The sequence below is a fragment of the Bos taurus genome, chromosome 21 (assembly GCF_002263795.3).
Source record: "Bos taurus isolate L1 Dominette 01449 registration number 42190680 breed Hereford chromosome 21, ARS-UCD2.0, whole genome shotgun sequence".
NCBI lineage: Eukaryota > Metazoa > Chordata > Mammalia > Artiodactyla > Bovidae > Bos > Bos taurus.
This window is the reverse complement of record NC_037348.1, coordinates 61,851,053-61,871,846: the sequence shown is the minus strand read 5'-3', so window position 1 is coordinate 61,871,846 and position 20,794 is coordinate 61,851,053. Positions and strand designations below refer to the sequence as shown.

The 20,794-nt window shown below is 44.2% G+C and overlaps 1 long non-coding RNA gene across 1 annotated transcript; it reads right to left on the bottom strand.

Moving 5' to 3' along the window:
* Positions 1–819: 819 nt before the first annotated feature.
* On the bottom strand, positions 820–20,529 carry LOC132343381 (uncharacterized). The gene is made up of 3 exons (XR_009492213.1): positions 20,232–20,529; positions 16,400–16,476; positions 820–1,295 (listed from the first exon to the last, which is right to left on the bottom strand). It is a non-coding gene; the product is annotated as an uncharacterized lncRNA (long non-coding RNA).
* Between the last annotated feature and the right edge of the window lie 265 nt (positions 20,530–20,794).

The window sequence follows — 20,794 nt, the reverse complement described above, 5'->3', positions numbered from 1 at the left end:
TCACGTCCATCACATTATCCTTCGCAGGCGCTCTCGGACCATGTAATTATGTGTGTGTACACGGGCGTTGAGCAGTTCCCAGGTACCCATGTGGACACAGCCTGCACTCACGGATATTCACTTGCAAGACGCATGTCGTTGTTTAGTCCCTAAGTTGTGTCTGACTCTGCGACCCCATGGACAGTAGCCCATCAGGTCCCTCTGCCCATGGAATTTCTCAGGCAAGAATACTGCAGTGGGTTGTCATTCCCTTCTCCAGGGGATCTTCCCCACCCGGGGATCGAACCCACGTGTCCTCCTTGTCAGGAGGAGTGGCTCAGTTCTTTATCACTAAACCACTTTGTAGTGGCTGCAAAAAAAAGGGGGGCAGAGGAAAAAGATTGAAAGGCTTACCTATAGGTGTATCACACGTTTGTGTGCACCCGTGCACACCCCACCTATACACACCCACACCCCCTCATGCTCACATACAGATGTGCACACATTTGCACACACAAGTACAAATGCACGCACACACACACACGGGCACCTGTGTACCCAGATGTACACACATACCTTTTTTTAAAAAACCAGCCGTCTATCTGACAGGCAAAGCCCATTCAGAGGGTCAGAAGTGAAGAGCCTGGGAAAGGTCAGGTTTAATCTCTCCCCACATTGGCCCTGCCGGCCCCTCCCACCGCCGACTAACAAAAGGGCCTCGGCACTGTGACTGACAGAATTCTTAATTGTATCCACTCACTCATGACAATTTGATTAAAATATTACGCCAAAGTCTCACCCCCTGTTTGCTTCGATCCTCCAAATCTAATTTTGAATTTTCAGAAAGGAGATTACCTCCACAAGCATGACTGGGATGCTATTAACTTCTACTTAATCTTTATTACTGATGTGAATTTAACATATGTACGGCTTCGCTCTGCTCCCGTTGTTTGCCTCTCGAAAGTAACGTCTAGGAGATATACCAGGGACAGGCGTTCCTTTTCACTCTGCTATTCGGTCCGGGGCCAGCTGCCTCCCATGTCCACGGCAGGACCGGATCAGGCCTTCCACTCCCTCCCAAAGACCATCTCTGGGCAGCCGAACCCAGGGCCGGCCATACTGTAGAGCTCAAGGTTTTGTAAAATAGGACACATGAGGCTGGCAGGCCTCCCTTTTCTGCATGGATGAAAATTAGCAGATTTTAATGAGCATCAGTGTGGAAAGGGCCAGTGAGTCTTGAACTCTCCGAAGAGTAGGTCTCACAGTCCAGACACTTGTTTCTGAATCTCTCCCGTGCAGAGCTCACCCTTGTCTCCCTGGCCACGAAAAAAAAGCAAATCAACAAAGAAACAAAATAAAAATTAAAACATGGACAAGGAGGCTTTAATTTTTAAAGGGTTTCTCTTTTTTTGTTCCTCCCACTTTAAATTTGTTTTTGAAGATTTTCAATGTGGACCATTTTTGAGGTCTTTATTGAATTTGTTACCACCCTGCTTCTGTTCTATGTTTTGGCTTTTTGGTCGAAGAAGTATGTGGAATCTTAGCTCCGCAACCAGGGATCAAACCCACATCCCCCTATATCAGAAGGCAGGGAAGTCCGTCTTCCTCTTTTTTAGATGTGTCTTTTTTCTTAATTTTTTTTTTCTCATAATATATGAGTATGTGTGGGATATCATCAAGGTTTGGAGAACCACAGAAAAATCTGGCATTCCTAGCAACTGTTTCCTAGAGGGGTTGGCTGGAAGGGGACAAAGGTCATGAGGGGGCAAAGGAAGCTTCTTCTACTCTGCTTCTTACTCAACATTATGAGTAAAATTGTGCCCCCCATAAATTCATGTGTTGAAGTCCTAGCCCCACCGGACTCCCAAAGTGGCATTTGGAAATAGGCTGGTTGTAGGTGTAATTAGTTAGATTTGGATGAGCCAACCTGGAGTAGGGTGGACCCTCATCCGATGTGGCCGGTGTCCCTACAAAAGGGAGAGATGTGGATACAGACAGGGGCCACAAGGAGAACTCTGCGTGAAGATCCAAGGAAAACTGACACAAGCTACAAACTACCAGAAATTTGAAGCGGGAGGAGGTGGGGGGAACACATGCTCCCCAAGAGCCTGCAGAGGGGCTTGCTCTCAGACCTGTGAGACAGTGTACATTCTGTGGTCTGAGCCACTGAGTTTATAGCGCTTTGTGACAGCAGCCCTCGGAAGCTAATGCCCCATCCACTCCTATACGCTTAAGTCAGATTTCTCAGTATTGCTCTTGGGATCATAAAAAAAAAAAAAAAATACATTTATTTTGACTCCTGTAAGAATGGATGCTTTTGAACTGTGGTGCTGGAGAAGACTCTTGAGAGTCCCTTGGACTGCAAGGAGATCACACCAGTCAATCCTAAAGGAAATCAACCCTGAATATTCATTGGAAGGATTGATGCTAAAGCTGAAGCTCCAATCCTTTGGCCACCTGATGCCAAGAGCTGACTCATTAGAAAAGATCCTGATGCTGGGAAAGACTGAAGGCAGGAGGAGAAGGGGATGACTGAGGATGAGATCGTTAGAGAGCCTCACCAACTCAACGGATATGAGTTTGAGCACGCTCCGGGAAATACTGAAGGACAGGGGAGACTGGCGTGCTGCAGTCCATGGGGGTCACAAAGACTCGGACACGACTTAACGACTGAACAATAACAATTACAAGCCTGTCTCAGTGTGTATATTGCCTCCAAGAAGGGAGAACGCTGCCAGGAAGGATGGAGACAGGCGCTCAGCCTTTGTTCTCAGGCGCCTGAATCTGTGCCTCTGATCTGCCTCTTTCCAAGCAGATGAACCAGGAGAGTCATTCCCCGGCCCTTGCCTGCTGTGTTCCCCGCTGAAAACGAGGATGGAAGCCTTGCCCTGCCCTTGTCAGGCTGCCACAGTGAAGGTGAGCAGACACCCCCGATCCATTCTGAGTATTAACATTTTGTCCACTGAGTCCACGCATCTCCACAAAGTATTTGCTAGATGCTGGGCCCTGTAGGCACAGGGTCTCGGAGAAGCCCCAGATGTGCTCTTGTCCATCAGGAGGTCATAATTTGGGATTAAAGAGACCCGTAAGCCAATAAGCACTCAAGAGAGAGCAAGGGACCTAAAGACTCAGCACAGGGCTCGTGGGGCTCCAGGGAGACAAAAGGATCCTTCCTCTGGAGAGCTGAGTGGCTTCAGAAAGAAGGAGAGCACACCAGGAGGAAGATGGTCGTCAGTGGACAGGACGAGTGCTTCCAGCCAAAGGTGGGATGGCAGAGCAGGGAGGGGAGGCCAGACAGTGAGGCACCTGGAAACAGATGTGAGTCATCAGGGGTGGGGACTTGGGACCCCAGGATGCAGAGACGGTGCCTGGCTCCATCGCTGTCAGATCCTCGACCCTAGAACAGCGCCAGGCACACAGTTGGGGTTCATGAAACGTTTGCAGAGTGTATGAATGAATACAGTGATGGGGGCAGGATGACCAGGAATGAAGCTAGAGGAACAGGCAGGGGTTAAACCTCCACGACCTTTGGGGGCTCTGGAAAGGAGCTAACACTGAGCCACTGGCAGGGCTTGGTATCATCCTGATCATGGCAGGAAGCAGGTGGACCCTTAAGTGATTAATTTGTAAAGCATTTGATTAAGAGACGCCTTAGAAAAGTGCAGGCAGAAAGACCAAGCAGTACGTGGCAGGACTCGGGCTCAGAATGGAGCCAACTCCTGAAGGCCGGTGGAGGGTGCGGTTCTCAAACTCGATGCCGGGAGGACATGAGTGAGGCCACCTGTAAGCTGTGACCTTCGGAGGGCAGGGCACGCCGGCCACACACAGGAGGGAGACAGAGAAACGGTGCCCTCACCCCTATTGTGTCCTCCAGAGCTCCCACTGGCCAGACCCAACCAAGACCAGAAGGAAGGGAAAGTGAAGTCGCTCAGTCATGTCCGACTCTGCGACCCCATGGACTGTAGCCCACCAGGCTCCTCGGTCCATGAGATTTTCCAGGCATGAATACTGGAGTGGGTTGCCATTTTCTTCTCCAGGAGATCTTCCCAACCCAGGGATCAAACCCCGGTCTCCTGCATTGTAGGCAGACACTTTACCATCTGAGCTACCAGGGAAGCCCAGAGGGAAGGGAAACCCTTGATAAAATTCACAGCACAGGTCACTCAGGTTGGCTCCCGGAGCTCTGAGCAGCAGAGAAGAGGCAAAAGCAAGGCGGAGAATTTAAACTCAGGGGTCATTTTCCATTAGAAAAATCACTTTGACACTGAAGTGAACAGCAGTCTGTTACAGGACGGTGACTTGAAAATTGAGGAGACGGCCTGTAGACATAGATGTTTATGTGCCAATCGGAAAGAAAAAAAAAGTATAACCTCTTAAAACTGTGAATCACTATATTGTACACCTGCAGTTTATATATTATACATCAAATATACTTCAATTTGAAAAATCTCACTCTTGGACTTCCCTGCTGGTCCAGTCATTACGAATCTGCCTGCCGATGCAGAGGACATGGGTTCAATCCCTGGTCTGGGAAGAGGCCACATGCCAAGGGGCAGCAAAGCTCATGGGCCATGGCTACCCAGTCCCTCGCACCTAGAGACCATGCTCCACAACCAGGGAAGCCCCCTCAATGAGAAGCCCGCACACAGCAACCAGAGAGCTGCCCCTGCTCGCTGTAGCTAGAGAAAGCCTGTGTGCAGCAACAAAGACCCAGGGTGGCCAACAACTAATTAATTAAAAAGTCTCACTCTGTCTTATGATTCCATGTAGGGCCCAGGTGAAAAGCTGAGGTCATCTCCCCATATCTAGAGAGCCTTAACTTAATCACATCTTTTATGCCCCTTTTACCGTATTAAGTGACAAAAATCTCCAAGTCCCAGAGCTCAGGCTGTGACATCTTTGGGGTCATTATTCAGTCTTCCAAGGCAAGTGACTTCTCGTGTCTGATTTTTCAGCATGCTCCTGCCTCAGGGCCTTTGCACAGCCCCTTTGTCAATTAAGTGTTTTCTCCAGCTACTAGCCCTCCCAGGGGCTGGACCACCCCCAGAGAGGCCTTCCCTGAGCATCTCTTCCCCAGTGCTGAACAAAACAAATAGCTGTGGCTGGTGTTTCTGAGTCATGTATGCCTCATAGTGTTAACTGTGTGAAGAACTTAGGGTAGAGCCTGCCTTCTAGTAAGTGGACTCAGCATGTGTTCGCTTACTTATAAAAAGGGATCTTGGACTCAATTCCAGTGTGTGTGTGTGTGGGTGGGTGTGTGTGTGTGTGTGTGTAGTCTTTCCCACACCAGCAAGCAATTCTTGGACCCCAGCAGGGTGTGTAAGAATTCAACTCAACTCTGACACTATGTACCCAGAGATGGAATCAGAGTACTCAGTCCCACAAGCCTGAACTTCTCTTCAGATACCAGTCAAAAACCCAGATTTTACCTGTACTTCTGATCAACTGGCTGTAAGTCAGAAGTTCCACGATTTCCTCTCCTTGAGTTCAGTTGACTCCCTGGAAAGGTTCGCAGAACTCAGGAAAACCCATTTACTCACTAGGTTATGGATTTATTACAAAGGATGTTAAAAAGATTCAAATCCACAACCATATGCAGAGATGCATGGGGTTGGGGGTGTATGGGGAAAGTACATGAGCTTCCGTGCTCTCTCCCAGACCCCTGCCCACTCCCTGTCCTCACATGCAAGCACTCTGAACCCATTCTTTTGGGGTTTTATGGAGTTTTCAGTGTTCTTGCCTGGAGAATCCCAGGGACAGGGGAGCCTGGTGGGCTGCCATCTATGGGGTCGCACAGAGTCAGGCATGACTGAAGCGACTTAGCAGCAGCAGCAGCATGGAGTTTTCTCCACATAGTCATGATTGATTAAATCACTGGCCCTTAGTGATTGATTCTCAGAGAAGGCAGTGGCACCCCACTCCAGTACTCTTACCTGGAGAATCCCATGAACAGAGGAGCCTGGTAGGCTACAGTCCATGGGGTCACTAAGAGTTGGACACGACTGAGCAACTTCACTTTCACTTTTCACTTTCATGCATTGGAGAAGGAAATGGCAACCCACTCCAGTGTTCTTGCCTGGAGAATCCCAGGGACGAGGGAGCTTGGTGGGCTGCCATCTATGGGGTCACACAGAGTCAGCCACGACTGAAGCAACTTAGCAACAGCAGCAGTGATTGATTCCACCTCCAGCCCCTTTCCTGGAGGGGGGCTGAAATTCCATCCTTCTGATCATCTCGTTGGTTCTCTTGGAAACCAGTGCCCACGCCACAGTGGGATCCAAAAGCCACCTTCCCCAAAGAGTTCAGTAACAGAACAAAAGACAAAATATCCCACCACTAAGGAAATTCCAAGGTTTTTAGAAGCTGTGAGTCAGAAACTGTGGACAAAGATCGAATATGTATTTCTACTATATATTTGCATATCTGAATGGCCAAATATGCATTTTTCCTGTAAATCATGATATTGCACTGCTGTTATTGTTACATGGAGGTTTTTAAGATTCCCTCTGCTACTGCTGTCTGCAGGAAAAGGATTAAAAGAGAGTTCTGGTCTGGCAAGTGTTCCCAGGTGGCACTAGCAGAAAAGAACCTGCCTGCCAATGTAGGAGACATAAGAGGCACAGGTTCGGGGCGGGGGCGGGGGGGGGGCAGGAGCTAAGCTGGCGGAGGAGTAGGACGGGGAGAACACTTTCTCCCCCACAAATTCATCAAAAGAACATTGAAACGCCGAGTAAATTCCACAAAACAACTTCTGAATGCTGGCAGAGGACATCAGGCACCCAGAAAAGCAACCCAAGTCTTCGAAAGGAGGTAGGAAAAAATATAAAAGACAAAAAAAGAGACAAAAGAGGGAGGGACGGAGTTCCGTCCCGGGAAGGGAGTCTTAAAAAGAGAGAAGTTTCAAACACCAGGAAACCTTCTCACTGCCGAATCTGTGCCGAGCCTTGGAAGCACAGAGGGCAACATAACAGGGAGGAAAAATAAATAAACAATTAAAACCCACAGATTGTGAGCCCTACGGTAACTCCCCCAGTGGAGAAGTAGCGCAGACGCCTGCACACGCCACTAGCAAGTGGGGGCTGGGCAGGGAGGCGTGGCGCGGGCTGCATCGCATAGAGTAAGGAACTGGCCTGAATACCCTGAGCACTATCTGAGCGAAATAATTTGGGCTAGCAAACCAGACTGTGGGATATCTACCACGTGAAAAGCCAGCCCTAACCTAAGACACCGCCAGGCCTGTGCACGGAACAAAGGACTGAACAGAGGTAGCCGGCTGCAGACCTTCCCCCTCCGGTGACAGGCAGCCAGAGCCGGAAGGGGGCAATCGCAGCCCCAGAGAGACATTATCTATAAAACTGTAAGCAGGCTCCTTTGCTAACTAAAACTTCTTGGGGGTCTGGACGGTCAACATCTCCCTGAGAAGGTGCGCCGGTTGTACACCTAGATAACTGAGCGGCGGGGAGACGATAAGTCGCAGCAATCACGCTCGCTAAACACCTCATCACCTGAGCTGCTCGGACCTGGGAAGGGCACAAAACGCAGGCCCAACTGAGTCTGCGCCTCTGAGGACTACCCGAGTGCCTGAACCTGAGCGGCTTAGACCTGGGAGGTGCAGGCAGCCCAGGGCCGGCCACGGATGGTTCCCCGCGGAGCAACCTAGAGCCTGAGCAGTGTGGCAGGGAGGCTACACGCACCGTGAGCAGGGGCAGACCCAGTGTGGCTGAGGCACTGCGAGCACACGCCAGTGTTACTTGTTTGCAGCATCCCTCCCTCCCCACAGCGCGACTGAACAAGTGAGCCTAAAAAGAAAAAAAAAAAAAAGTGTCCTCCACCGTCCCCTTTGTGTCAGGGCAGAAACCAGACACTGAAGAGACCAGCAAACAGAAGAAGCTATAACAGAGGGAACTGCCTTGGAAGCTACAGGAAATAGATTAAAACCCTGTGGTTAGTACCAACTACATAGGAAGAGGCCTACAGATCTTGAGAAATATAAGTCAGACCAAGGAACTAGCCAAAAATGGACTGAACCCACAATACTCACAACAAAACCAGAGAAAGTCCTAGATATATTTTTACTATTTTTACGATCATTTTTTCTTTCTTTTTTTTTTTAACTAAAAAAAAAAATTTACGTCCTCTATTATTCCTTTAATTTTCACTTTTATAACCTATTACTTTGCAAAAAAAAAAAAGAGACCCTATTTTTTTAACGCAAACTTCATATATACATTTTTTATAATTTTTTTGACCTCGTTTTTTTTTTCTTCTTCTTTTCTTTAACATCGTATTTTTGAAATTCCAAACTCTACTCTAGATTTTTAATATAAGCTTTTTGGTATTTGTTATCAATTGTGTACCTATAGTTTTTTTAAATAATTTCTGTGACTTTTTTTTCCCTCTGTTTCTTTCTCTTCTTCTTTTATATAACATTGTATATCTGAAATTCCAAACTCTACCCTAGATTTTTAATTTATGCTCTTTGGTATTTGTTATCAATTTTGTAACTATTTTCTTTATAATTTTTGTGACTTTGTTTTTGTTTGTTTGTTTTCTCTCTTTCTTTTTCTTCTTCTTTTTTTTAACATTGTATTTTTGAAATTCCAAACTCTACTCTAGATTTTTAACTTTTGCTTTTTGGTATTAGTTATCAATTTTGTACCTATATTTTCTTTATAATTTTCGTGACCTTGTTTGTTTTTGTTTGTTCGTTTTTTCTCTCTTTCTTTCCTTTCTTCTTTTCTTTAACATCATATTTTTGAAATTCCAAACTCTACTCTAGATTTTTGATTTTTGCTTTTATATATCTGTTACCAATTCTGTACCTTTAAGAACCCAATCTTCAGTACCCATTTTTCACTAGGGAGCGAGATTACTGGCTTAACTGCTCTCTTTCCCTTTGGACTCTCCTTTTTCACCACCAGGTCGCCTGTGTCTCCTCCCTAACCCCTCTCTACTCTACCCAACTCTGTGAATTTCTGTGTGTTCCAGACGGTGAACACTTAGGGAACTGATTACTGGCTGGATCTGTCTCCCTCCTTTTCATTCCCCCCTTTTATCCTCCTGGCCACCTCTGTCTCCTTCCTCCTTCTTCTCTTCTCTGTATAACTCTATGAACATCTCTGAGCGGTCCAGTTGTGGAGTGCACATAAGGAAGTGATCACTGGCTAGCCCACTCTCTCCTCTATTGATTCCACCTGATCTCATTTGGGTCACTTCTAACTCCCTCCTCCCTCTTCTCTTCTCCATGTAACACTGTGAACCTCTCTGGGTGACCCTCACGGTAGAGAAACTTTTCATCTTTAACGTAGATGTTTTATCAATGGTGCTGTATAGAAGGAGAAGTTTTGAAACTACTGTAAAAACAAGACCGATAACTGGAAGCAGGAGGCTTAAGTCCAAACCCTGACTCCAGGGAACTCCTGACTCCAAGGAACATTAATTGACAGGAGCCCATCAAACACCTCCATAACTACACTGAAACCAAGCACCACACAAGGGCAAACAAGTTCCAGGGCAAGACATACTAAGCAAATTCTCCAGCAACAAAGGAACACAGCCCTGAGCTCCAAGATACAGGCTGCCGAAAGTCACCCCAAAACCCTAGACATCTCATAACTCATTACTGGACACTTCATTGCACTCCAGAGAGAAGAAATACAGCTCCACCCACCAGAACACTGACACAAGCTTCCCTAACCAGGAAACCTTGACAAGCCACCTGTACAAACCCACACACAGCAAGGAAATGCCACAATAAAGAGAACTCCACAAACTGCCAGAATACAGAAAGGACACCCCAAACTCAGCAATTTAAACAAGATGAAGAGACAGAGGAATACCCAGCAGATAAAGGAACAGGATAAATGCCCACCAAACCAAACAAAAGAGGAAGAGATAGGGAGTCTACCTGATAATTCCGAATAATGATAGTGAAATTGATCCAAAATCTTGAAATCAAATGGAATCACAGATAAATAGCCTGGAGACAAGGATTGAGAAGATGCAAGAAAGGTTTAACAAGGACCTAGAAGAAATAAAAAAGAGTCAATATATAATGAATAATGCAATAAATGAAATTAAAAACACTCTGGAGGCAACAAATAGTAGAATAACAGAGGCAGAAGATAGGATTAGTGAATTAGAAGATAGAATGGTAGAAATAAATGAATCAGAGAGGAAAAAAGAAAAACAAATTAAAAGAAATGAGGACAATCTCAGAGACCTCCAGGACAATATTGAACACTACAACATTAGAATCATAGGGGTCCCAGAAGAAGAAGACAAAAAGAAAGACCATGAGAAAATACTTGAGGAGATAATAGTTGAAAACTTCCCTAAAATGGGGAAGGAAATAATCACTTAAGTCCAAGAAACCCAGAGAGTCCCAAACAGGATAAACCCAAGGTGAAACACCCCAAGACACATAGTAATCAAATTAACAAAGATCAAACACAAAGAACAAATATTAAAAGCAGCAAGGGAAAACAACAAATAACACACAAGGGAATTCCCATAAGGATAACAGCTGATCTTTCAATAGAAACTCTTCAAGCCAGGAGGGAATGGCAAGACATACTTAAAGTGATGAAAGAAAATAACCTACAGCCCAGATTATTGTACCCAGCAAGGATCTCATTCAAATATGAAGGAGAAATCAAAAGCTTCTCAGACAAGCAAAAGCTGAGAGAATTCTGCACCACCAAACCAGCTCTCCAACAAATACTAAAGGATATTCTCTAGACAGGAAACACAAAAACGGTGTATAAATTCGAACCCAAAACAATAAAGGAAATGGCAACGGGATCATACTTATCGATAATTACCTTAAACGTAAATGGGTTGAATTCCCCAACCAAAAGACAAAGACTGGCTGAATGGATACAAAAACAAGACCCCTACATATGCTGTCTACAAGAGACCCACCTCAAAACAGGGGACACATACAGACTGAAAGTGAAGGGCTGGAAAAAGATTTTCCATGCAAATAGGGACCAAAAAAAAGCAGGAGTAGCAATACTCATATCAGATAAAATAGACTTTAAAACAAAGGCTGTGAAAAGAGACAAAGACGGTCACTACATAATGATCAAATGATCAATCCAAGAAGAAGATATAACAATTATAAATATATATGCACCCAACACAGGAGCACCGCAATATGTAAGACAAATGCTGACAAGTATGAAAGGAGAAATTAACAATAACACAATAATAGTGGGAGACTTTAATACCCCACTCACAGCTATGGATAGATCAACTAAACAGAAAATTAACAAGGAAACACAAACGTTAAACGATACAATAGACCAGTTAGACCTAGTTGATATCTATAGGACATCTCATCCCAAAACAATGAATTTCACCTTTTTCTCAAGTGCACATGGAACCTTCTCCAGGATAGATCACATCCTGGGCCATAAAGCTAGCCTTGGTAAATTCAAAATAATGGAAATCATTCCAAGCATCTTTTCTGACCACAATGCAGTAAGATTAGATCTCAATTACAGGAGAAAAACTATTAAAAATTCCAACATATGGAAGTTGAACAACACGCTGCTGAATAACCAACAAATCACAGATGAAATCAAAAAAGAAATCAAAATTTGCATAGAAACTAATGAAAATGAAAACACAACAACCCAAAACCTGTGGGACACTGTAAAAGCAGTCCTAAAGGGAAAGTTCATAGCAATACAGGCATACCTCAAGAAACAAGAAAAAAGTCAAATAAATAACCTAACTCTATACCTAAAGCAACTAGAAAAGGAAGAAATGAAGAACCCCAGGGTTAGTAGAAGGAAAGAAATCTTAAAAATTAGGGCAGAAATAAATGCAAAAGAAACAAAAGAGACCATAGCAAAAATCAACAAAGCCAAAAGCTGGTTCTTTGAAAGGATAAATAAAATTGACAAACCATTAGCCAGACTCATCAAGAAACAAAGGGAGAAAAATCAAATCAATAAAATTAGAAATGAAAATGGAGAGATCACAACAGACAACACAGAAATACAAAGGATCATAAGAGACTACTATCAACAATTATATGCCAATAAAATGGACAACGTGGAAGAAATGGACAAATTCTTAGAAAAGTACAACTTTCCAAAACTGGACCAGGAAGAAATAGAAAATCTTAACAGACCCATCACAAGCACGGAAATTGAAACTGTAAGCAAAAATCTTCCAGCAAACCAAAGCCCAGGTCCAGACGGCTTCACAGCTGAATTCTACCAAAAATTTAGAGAAGGGCTAACACCTATCCTGCTCAAACTCTTCCAGAAAATTGCAGAGGAAGGTAAACTTCCAAACTCATTACATGAGGCCACCATCACCCTAATACCAAAACCTGACAAGGATCCCACAAAAAAAGAAAACTACAGGCCAATATCACTGATGAACATAGATGCAAAAATCCTTAACAAAATTCTAGCAATCAGAATCCAACAACACATTAAAAAGATCATACACCATGACCAAGTGGGCTTTATCCCAGGGATGCAAGGATTCTTCAATATCCTCAAATCAATCAATGTAATACACCACATTAACAAATTGAAAAATAAAAACCATATGATTATCTCAATAGATGCAGAGAAAGCCTTTGACAAAATTCAACATCCATTTATGATAAAAAAAAAAAAAACCCTCCAGAAAGCAGGAATAGAAGGAACATACCTCAACATAATAAAAGCTATATATGACAAACCCACAGCAAACATTATCCTCAATGGTGAAAAATTGAAAGCATTTCCTCTAAAGTCAGGAACAAGACAAGGATGCCCACTTTCACCATTACTATTCAACATAGTTTTGGAAGTTTTCGCCACAGCAATCAGAGCAGAAAAAGAAATAAAAGGAATCCAAATTGGAAAAGAAGAAGTAAAACTCTCACTGTTTGCAGATGACATGATCCTCTACATAGAAAACCCTAAAGACTCCACCAGAAAATTACTAGAACTAATCAATGATTATAGTAAAGTTGCAGGATATAAAATCAACACACGGAAATCTCTTGCATTCCTATACACTAATAATGAGAAAACAGAAAGAGAAATTAAGGAAACAATTCCATTCACCATTGCAACGGAAAGAATAAAATACTTAGGAATATATCTACCTAAAGAAACTAAAGACCTATATATAGAAAACTATAAAACACTGGTGAAAGAAATCAAAGAGGACACTAATAGATGGAGGAATATACCATGTTCATGGATTGGAAGAATCAATATAGTGAAAATGAGTATATTACCCAAAGCAATTTATAGATTCAATGCAATCCCTATCAAGCTACCAACAGTATTCTTCACAGAGCTAGAACAAATAATTTCACAATTTGTATGGAAATACAAAAAACCTCGAATAGCCAAAGCGATCTTGAGAAAGAAGAATGGAACTGGAGGAATCAACCTACCCGACTTCAGGCTCTACTACAAAGCCACAGTTATCAAGACAGTATGGTACTGGCACAAAGAAATATAGATCAATGGAACAAAATAGAAAGCCCAGAGATAAATCCACGCACATATGGACACCTTATCTTTGACAAAGGAAGCAAGAATATACAATGGATTAAAGACAATCTCTTTAACAAGTGGTGCTGGGAAAACTGGTCAACCACTTGTAAAAGAATGAAACTAGAACACTTTCTAACACCATACACAAAAATAAACTCAAAATGGATTAAAGATCTAAACATAAGACCAGAAACTATAAAACTCCTAGAGGAGAACATAGGCAAAACACTCTCCGACATACATCACAGCAGGATCCTCTATGACCCACCTCCTAGAATATTGGAAATAAAAGCAAAAATAAACAAATGGGACCTAATTAAACTTAAAAGCTTCTGCACAACAAAGGAAACTATTAGCAAGGTGAAAAGGCAGCCTTCAGAATGGGAGAAAATAATAGCAAATGAAGCAACTGACAAACAACTAATCTCAAAAATATACAAGCAACTTCTACAGCTCAACTCCAGAAAAATAAATGACCCAATCAAAAAATGGGCCAAAGAACTAAATAGACATTTCTCCAAAGAAGACATACAGATGGCTAACAAACACATGAAAAGATGCTCAACATCACTCATTATCAGAGAAATGCAAATCAAAACCACAATGAGGTACCATTTCACTCCAGTCAGAATGGCTCCAATCCAAAAGTCTACAAGCAATAAATGCTGGAGAGGGTGTGGAGAAAAGGGAACCCTCTTACACTGCTGGTGGGAATGCAAACTAGTACAGCCACTATGGAGAACAGTGTGGAGATTCCTTAAAAAACTGGAAATAAAACTACCTTATGATCCAGCAATCCCACTGCTGGGCATACACACTGAGGAAACCAGAAGGGAAAGAGACACGTGTACCCCAATGTTCATCGCAGCACTGTTTATAATAGCCAGGACATGGAAGCAACGTAGATGTCCATCAGCAGATGAATGGATAAGAAAGCGGTGGTACATATACACAATGGAGTATTACTCAGCCATTAAAAAGAATACATTTGAATCAGTTCTAATGAGGTGGATGAAACTGGAGCCTATTATACAGAGTGAAGTAAGCCAGAAAGAAAAACACCAATACAGTATACTAACGCATATATATGGAATTTAGAAAGATGGTAACAATAACCCTGTGTACGAGACAGCAAAAGAGACACTGATGTATAGAACAGTCTTATGGACTCTGTGGGAGAGGGAGAGGGTGGGAAGATTTGGGAGAATGGCATTGAAGCATGTATAATATCATGTATGAAACGAGTCACCAGTCCAGGTTCAATGCACAATACTGGATGCTTGGGGCTGGTGCACTGGGATGACCCAGAGGGATGGTATGGGGAGGGAGGAGGGAGGAGGGTTCAGGATGGGAAACACATGTATACCTGTGGCGGATTCATTTCAGTATTTGGCAAAACTAACACAATATTGTAAAGTTTAAAAATAAAATTTTTAAAAAAATGTAAAAAAAAAAAAACAAAACAAAGCCAAACAAGCAGTCAAAGAACTTATTGCCAATGACAAAAAAAAAGAGGCACAGGTTCGATCCCTGGGTCAGGAGTATCCCCTGGAGGAGGGCATGACAACCCACTCCAGTACTGCCTGCAGAATCCCATGGACAGAGGAGCCTGGACGGCTACAGTCCCTGGTATCACAAAGAATTGGACCTGACTGAGCAACTGTGTATGCTGTAGGCATCTACAACAATGGGTAGCATTTCATGTATTTTTCTTTTGTCTCATGTGTTTTGTGTCTTTGGACACACACATCTTCATGACTTTTTCCTTGTTTCATTTGCTCTGACCTGTTTGCATCAGAAGGACCTTTTGCACATCCTTTCTAGACACCCTGTCATCTGCCATCAGCTCACAGGGTGCTTTGGGCAATAGAGACCCAAAACACACTAACCCAGCAATTACAATGCATAGACTTGACTCCACCTGCATTTGTCTTTTGTTATATTATTGGTCACTCCATGAGGCTTGCTGCTGCTGCTGCTTAATCACTTCAGTCGTGTCTGTCTGACTCTTCGTAACCTTGTGGACTATAGCCCACCAGGCTCCTCTGTCCATGGGATTCTGTAGGCTTATGGGATCTTAATTCCCCCATCAAGGAATTAACCCAGGCCTATGGCAGTGAAAGGGTGCAATTCTAACCACTGAACTGCCAGGGAATTCCCTGCATTTGTCTTTTTTGATTCTCCCTCAAATCCCTCAGAGGCGGGCAGAAGAAGGACTCTCAGCCTCATTTTGCAGATGGAAAAACCTGAGAAGCAAGGAGAGAGAAGTAAACGTGACCAAGGACACACAGCTAGTAAATGGCCAGGATGTGAACATGGATTTTATGATTCCAGTTGACCTAATGGTTGAGTTTGCATGCGCAGTCAAGAATTTCACAAGGAATGAAGAGCACGCATCTTCATTAGAAGATTCAGCGAGACTCGGGGGCTCTGTGGCTAGGCTGCTTGGAAAGTCTCACCAGTCCAGATGTGCGGACCATCCACACCAATCCGACCCTGCTCTGCAAGTACCCCGATAGTGGGGTGAATCCAGGTGCTGTGTTCATTTCATAAGTCTTCTCAAATAATACTTTTTTTTTAAAGTTCATTTTAGACCTTGATGCATTATTAAGTGGAAAAATGCAAGTTACAGAACAGTATGCATAGCATCATGATATCTGTTTTAAAGTGTAGTGATATATAGTCCTTTGTGAACACTGTGTGAGCGCTGAGCCATTGGAAGAATATGTGTGGTTCTCAGTGATTCATGGTGGGAAAAGCTCAGAAAGGTACACAGAAAGGGTCCAAGGAAGATGTTTAATTTTTACCTTATAGACTGTATTTACTTATATACTTATACTACTTACTTATAAACATATATAATTTTTACCTTATATACTATATATATAAGTATATATACTTACATACTCAGCCTAAGCTGAGACAGGGAGGGTCTTCACAGAGATGAGGAGTTCCCAGATTGAATTCCAGATCATCATTCCTGATATTGAAGAAGAGCCAAGAAAATTAAAGATGGGTTGAAGATGGCACCAATTTCTCGGTCCTTTCTGCTGTGGACAGGTGTGTTCTACATCCACTCCCCTTGAATCAGAGCAGCCCCTCTGATGACTTGGACCAATAAAATATGGGAGAAGTGATGCTCAGCTGGTGTCCAAGCTCAGGCCTTCCCCGACCAGCAGCTTCTGAACTTTCCCTCCAGCACCCGGAGCTACCACATGACAAATAAAGACTCCATGGAGAGACCAGGGTCTAGCTGAGCTCAGGCTTCCCGTTGAGGTAGCAGATACCATAGACCCTCCAAAGCAGCTTGTCCACCAGCTGAGTACCACCAGGGGACCTCCCACCCAACACTTCATGGAGCAATTGCCCTGTGGTCAGCTGAGCCCTGACTACATTCCTGACCCACAGAAGCATAGATTAAAAAAAACCAAACAGTTGCTAAGTTTTTTTCTTTAATTGAAGTATAGTTGATTAACAATGTTACAATAATTTATGCTGTGCAGCAAAGTGACAAAGTTAAATATTCTTTTCTAAATATCCTTTTCTGTTATGGTTATGGGGTATTTTTCAAGGTAGGCATAGATACATGGAAAGCAGAGCCTTCTATTTGAATCCATGGAGGGCAGAAGGAGAGACTTGAATCTCTACTCCTACTTTGGGGAGTGGCGGGGCTTACGCATCTGGTTGGGAAGAATGGACATTGTTGAGGACACTGAATGTTTGTTCACTGGATGATAAGCACCTCAAGGGCAGAGCTCATGGTCTGCTTCATTCACTCATGCATCTCAAGTGCCTAGAACTCTACCTGCGACATAGTAAAGGCCCAGTGTTCACCAGTGGAACCATGGATGAAGGCCCAGCTCTCCTGGCTCTGTTGCCCTGGGGCCTGGCTGCTCTCCTGTACCCCCCTCTGCAGGGACATCCCAACTAAATCAAGTTGGATGGTGGACACAAGCTACGCTAAAGTATTTCCACAGGTGTAGGCATTTAAGAAAGATTCTTTTTTTTCTATATATATTTTTTTATCCATAGCTTGATTGAGGTACAGTTTACATACCCTAAAATTCACTTGTTATAACTCTACAGTTGCATAGATTTTAATTTATTTACAGAACTGTGCCAGCCCCCTCACACTCCAGTGGCTGAACTTAATGAGACTCTATCTGGGTAAGACATAGAGAAGGTGACTGGGGTCAAGGTTGGTTGGAAATGCTCTTAGGAAAAGGAGTTCGGCAAAATGGAGCAAAGCTTAATTCCACCCCTGAGAAAATGAAAACCTTTCAAAATGATAAATTCTACTGAAAAAAAAGCTATAGGCACTAGGTTGTTCATTTTAGAATTGACTATCACTGAGACTTGAAAAGATTCTAAATCCTGCCAAATCCAGAAATCCTTGCCTAAATATGTCACTTCCCCATCACAGAATATTATACTTTCACCAAAGATAATAGTTATCACGTTACCAAGGCCTACATAAAGCCTTCTAGAATGGAAAGCTGGAAAGAAGTTTTATGATATAGTATTAGAAGGAAAGCAGAATGCAAAATTCAACACAACAGATGAGAAGACTCCATTCCAAGCTGCAAATAGTCAGTAGAGACCATAGAATTATGAGCATGTATCTTGTCCTCAATTGTTATTCATTCATTCATTCACTCAGCAGGCTGTTACTCAAAGCTTACCACGTGCTACACACACAGACAACTGGTCACCCAGGGAGTGCCTGCCCCCACCATAACCTAAACTCACACCTTACTTTCTTGGGTAATTTAGGGTTTCAGGGAATACATCCATATTTTGCAGAGAGAGCTATGAACACTAACTGGCCAGAAAATTAAAGGAAAAATAAACATAAAAAGGCATCTGATTGGGTCCAACTGTACACAAAGATTGGGAGTCAGATGTATGCTCACATGTTCACCATCACCACCACCACCACCACACACACACACACACACACACACACACACACCCCTAGTACCCACTAAGAATGCTGTTAGTGTGTAAGCAACAAGGCTTTCAACTCAAGGTACGTCAAATGGTTTCTGGTTATTTTAAGCAGTGGGAAGGGCCAGTTCATAAATTCCTTCTATTGTCAATTGAAAGATGAGCCCATGTAGATTTCAAGTCACTGGGGTTCACCTGCATTGTCTCAGGTCTGGGCACAGCGAGTGGAGGTGTGGCCACGTTCTGTGTACAGAGCACAGCTTACCACCTCAACATCCATCCGCTCTCTGTCACACCTGGTCCCAAGATGGGCCTGCCTGGGAGACAGCCACGGTGAACTCAGCCAAAAAACAAGCTCAACTGTCAGATGCCACAGCAGACACAAAAGGCTGGGGAAGCCCCAGCCACATTCCATGAGCAGGCAGCTGAGAAAAGGATAGTTTCCAACCTGCCCGATGAGATTCTCAGCAACACACAGCCTCCTCCAACACAATCCCCAAGGAGCTGCTTCCCACCCAGGCTTGGAGAAGGAAGATGACAACTTGGAATTGAAATCCCCTGTGTTTTAGAGGCAGGAACATGCCGTGATGTAAATGAGATGTTGGCTGTGCTGGAGTTTCCCATGATTCCTGTGATTTTCCAGAAAGTATACATTGAAACCTAAGTATCCTCAAGCTTCCTGCAAAGTTTAAAGACATGAAGACAGTGCCCCTGCCTCTTCTTCTCGGTGGGCCCCCAGCCCTGGCTCTCTCTTCCTGGTTCTGGTTCCTTCCACAAACACTTCTTGAGCACTTGGTAGGACATGAGAAGATTGCAGAGGAGATGGATGAAGACAAGACAGTAAAACAGTCAGGAGCCGGTTCTGGGATCACACGGATCCTCCCACAGTATTTTAGTTAAAGTCGTTCACTATTTAGACTCACACCAAGCAGATTTGTAGATTTCCTGGGGATAGGAACCATGATGGCTCGCCCATGCCTGTTAACCTGAAGCACTTGCTGGGCAGAAAGTGAGGGCTCAGTAAAAACTGCAGGGGTCCACTGAGCAGTGGAGTTGATGCTGGCATTCTTCAGACTTGTCAGGATCCCATCCTTGCTTTTGGAAAGGAGTGAGTGAGTGCAAGTTTTGCTTTGTGGCCAGCCCAGTTCCTTCAAAAACAAATCTTCTTCATTAGGAGATGGCAGTTCTTCCACTGGAGAATCATTCCGTTCCGTGCCCTCAGCCTGGTTAACCTCCAAACCCGTGGCTCACTCCTCACATTGCTTTACATGGAGCGTGTAAGCCTCATGATTTCCCACCCCACCCCCCAAGGTCAGCCTTTGGGAGACGCAGGGCTGGATGAGCCCAGAATGGAAGACAACCACTCCTTTCAGAACCACATCTGGGAATTTCCCCTTTGGTAACTTTCTCCTGACTCTGATGAGTAAGTCACACTGAGAAAAGATCTAAGAGAGGAATCTGAGAGCTGGAGAGACCCCAGAAGGAAGCCCAGAATTTTCCGACTGTGGTGGGTGGTCTTGATAAAGCAGCAGTTGAGATCCCCATTTCAGAATGGCTTATGTGCCGATGGGTGAGGCAGCCCACCTGGCAATAAATGGACAAGCGCTGCCATAGGGCTCAGAGTCAGGTGTGCAGACAGCATTTGTTCATTTATTCACTTAATTCTGAGCCGCCCTGTCCGGAAGGACAAGGCGAGCACTGCACAACTGTGCATCAGTTCGCAGAGTCCTCACTTGGCCTCCCTTCCTGTTCCTGGCCTCTTCTCCTCCCTCCTGTCCTCCAAATCACCTCTGGGGACATGAAGAGGGGCTCAGGCTGGTCCTTGGCAGGTGCATGCCCTGAGGACATTCTGTCTGGCTCCATCCCTGGGCATTTGTACTGGCTGTCACTGCTCACAACCCAGGCCAAGGGATTGTGGTCTTTCCTGGCTAGGCCAGAACTGGTGTCATCACTGTGCTCCTTCAGCCCAACTTCACCCTTTCCCAGGTCCTTCTGGAACTATTGGAACCTCCCACATGACTCCCCACACCATCACTTCATCTCTGCCACTGCAGACAGCAAGGCACACCCACTTATCCCCATCATAATCCAGCCCCACCCACTCGGCTCTTGTTCTACTCAACACATACTTCCTGGGGGGCCTACCTGTTTCCCCTGGCCACTTGTCCCATAACTTCTTCCAAACTGGAACCTGAATAAAGACCCTGAACTGGCATCAAACACAGGTGCTGAACACCTCTGGTACCCACAGCCCTAAGAGGCAGCAGAAGTGTGTCTCTTCATCAAGCCTGCTCCCTGCCACCTGAACTTGTGAATGGTGCCACCCACCTAGCTGTCTAAGGGCTCAATTT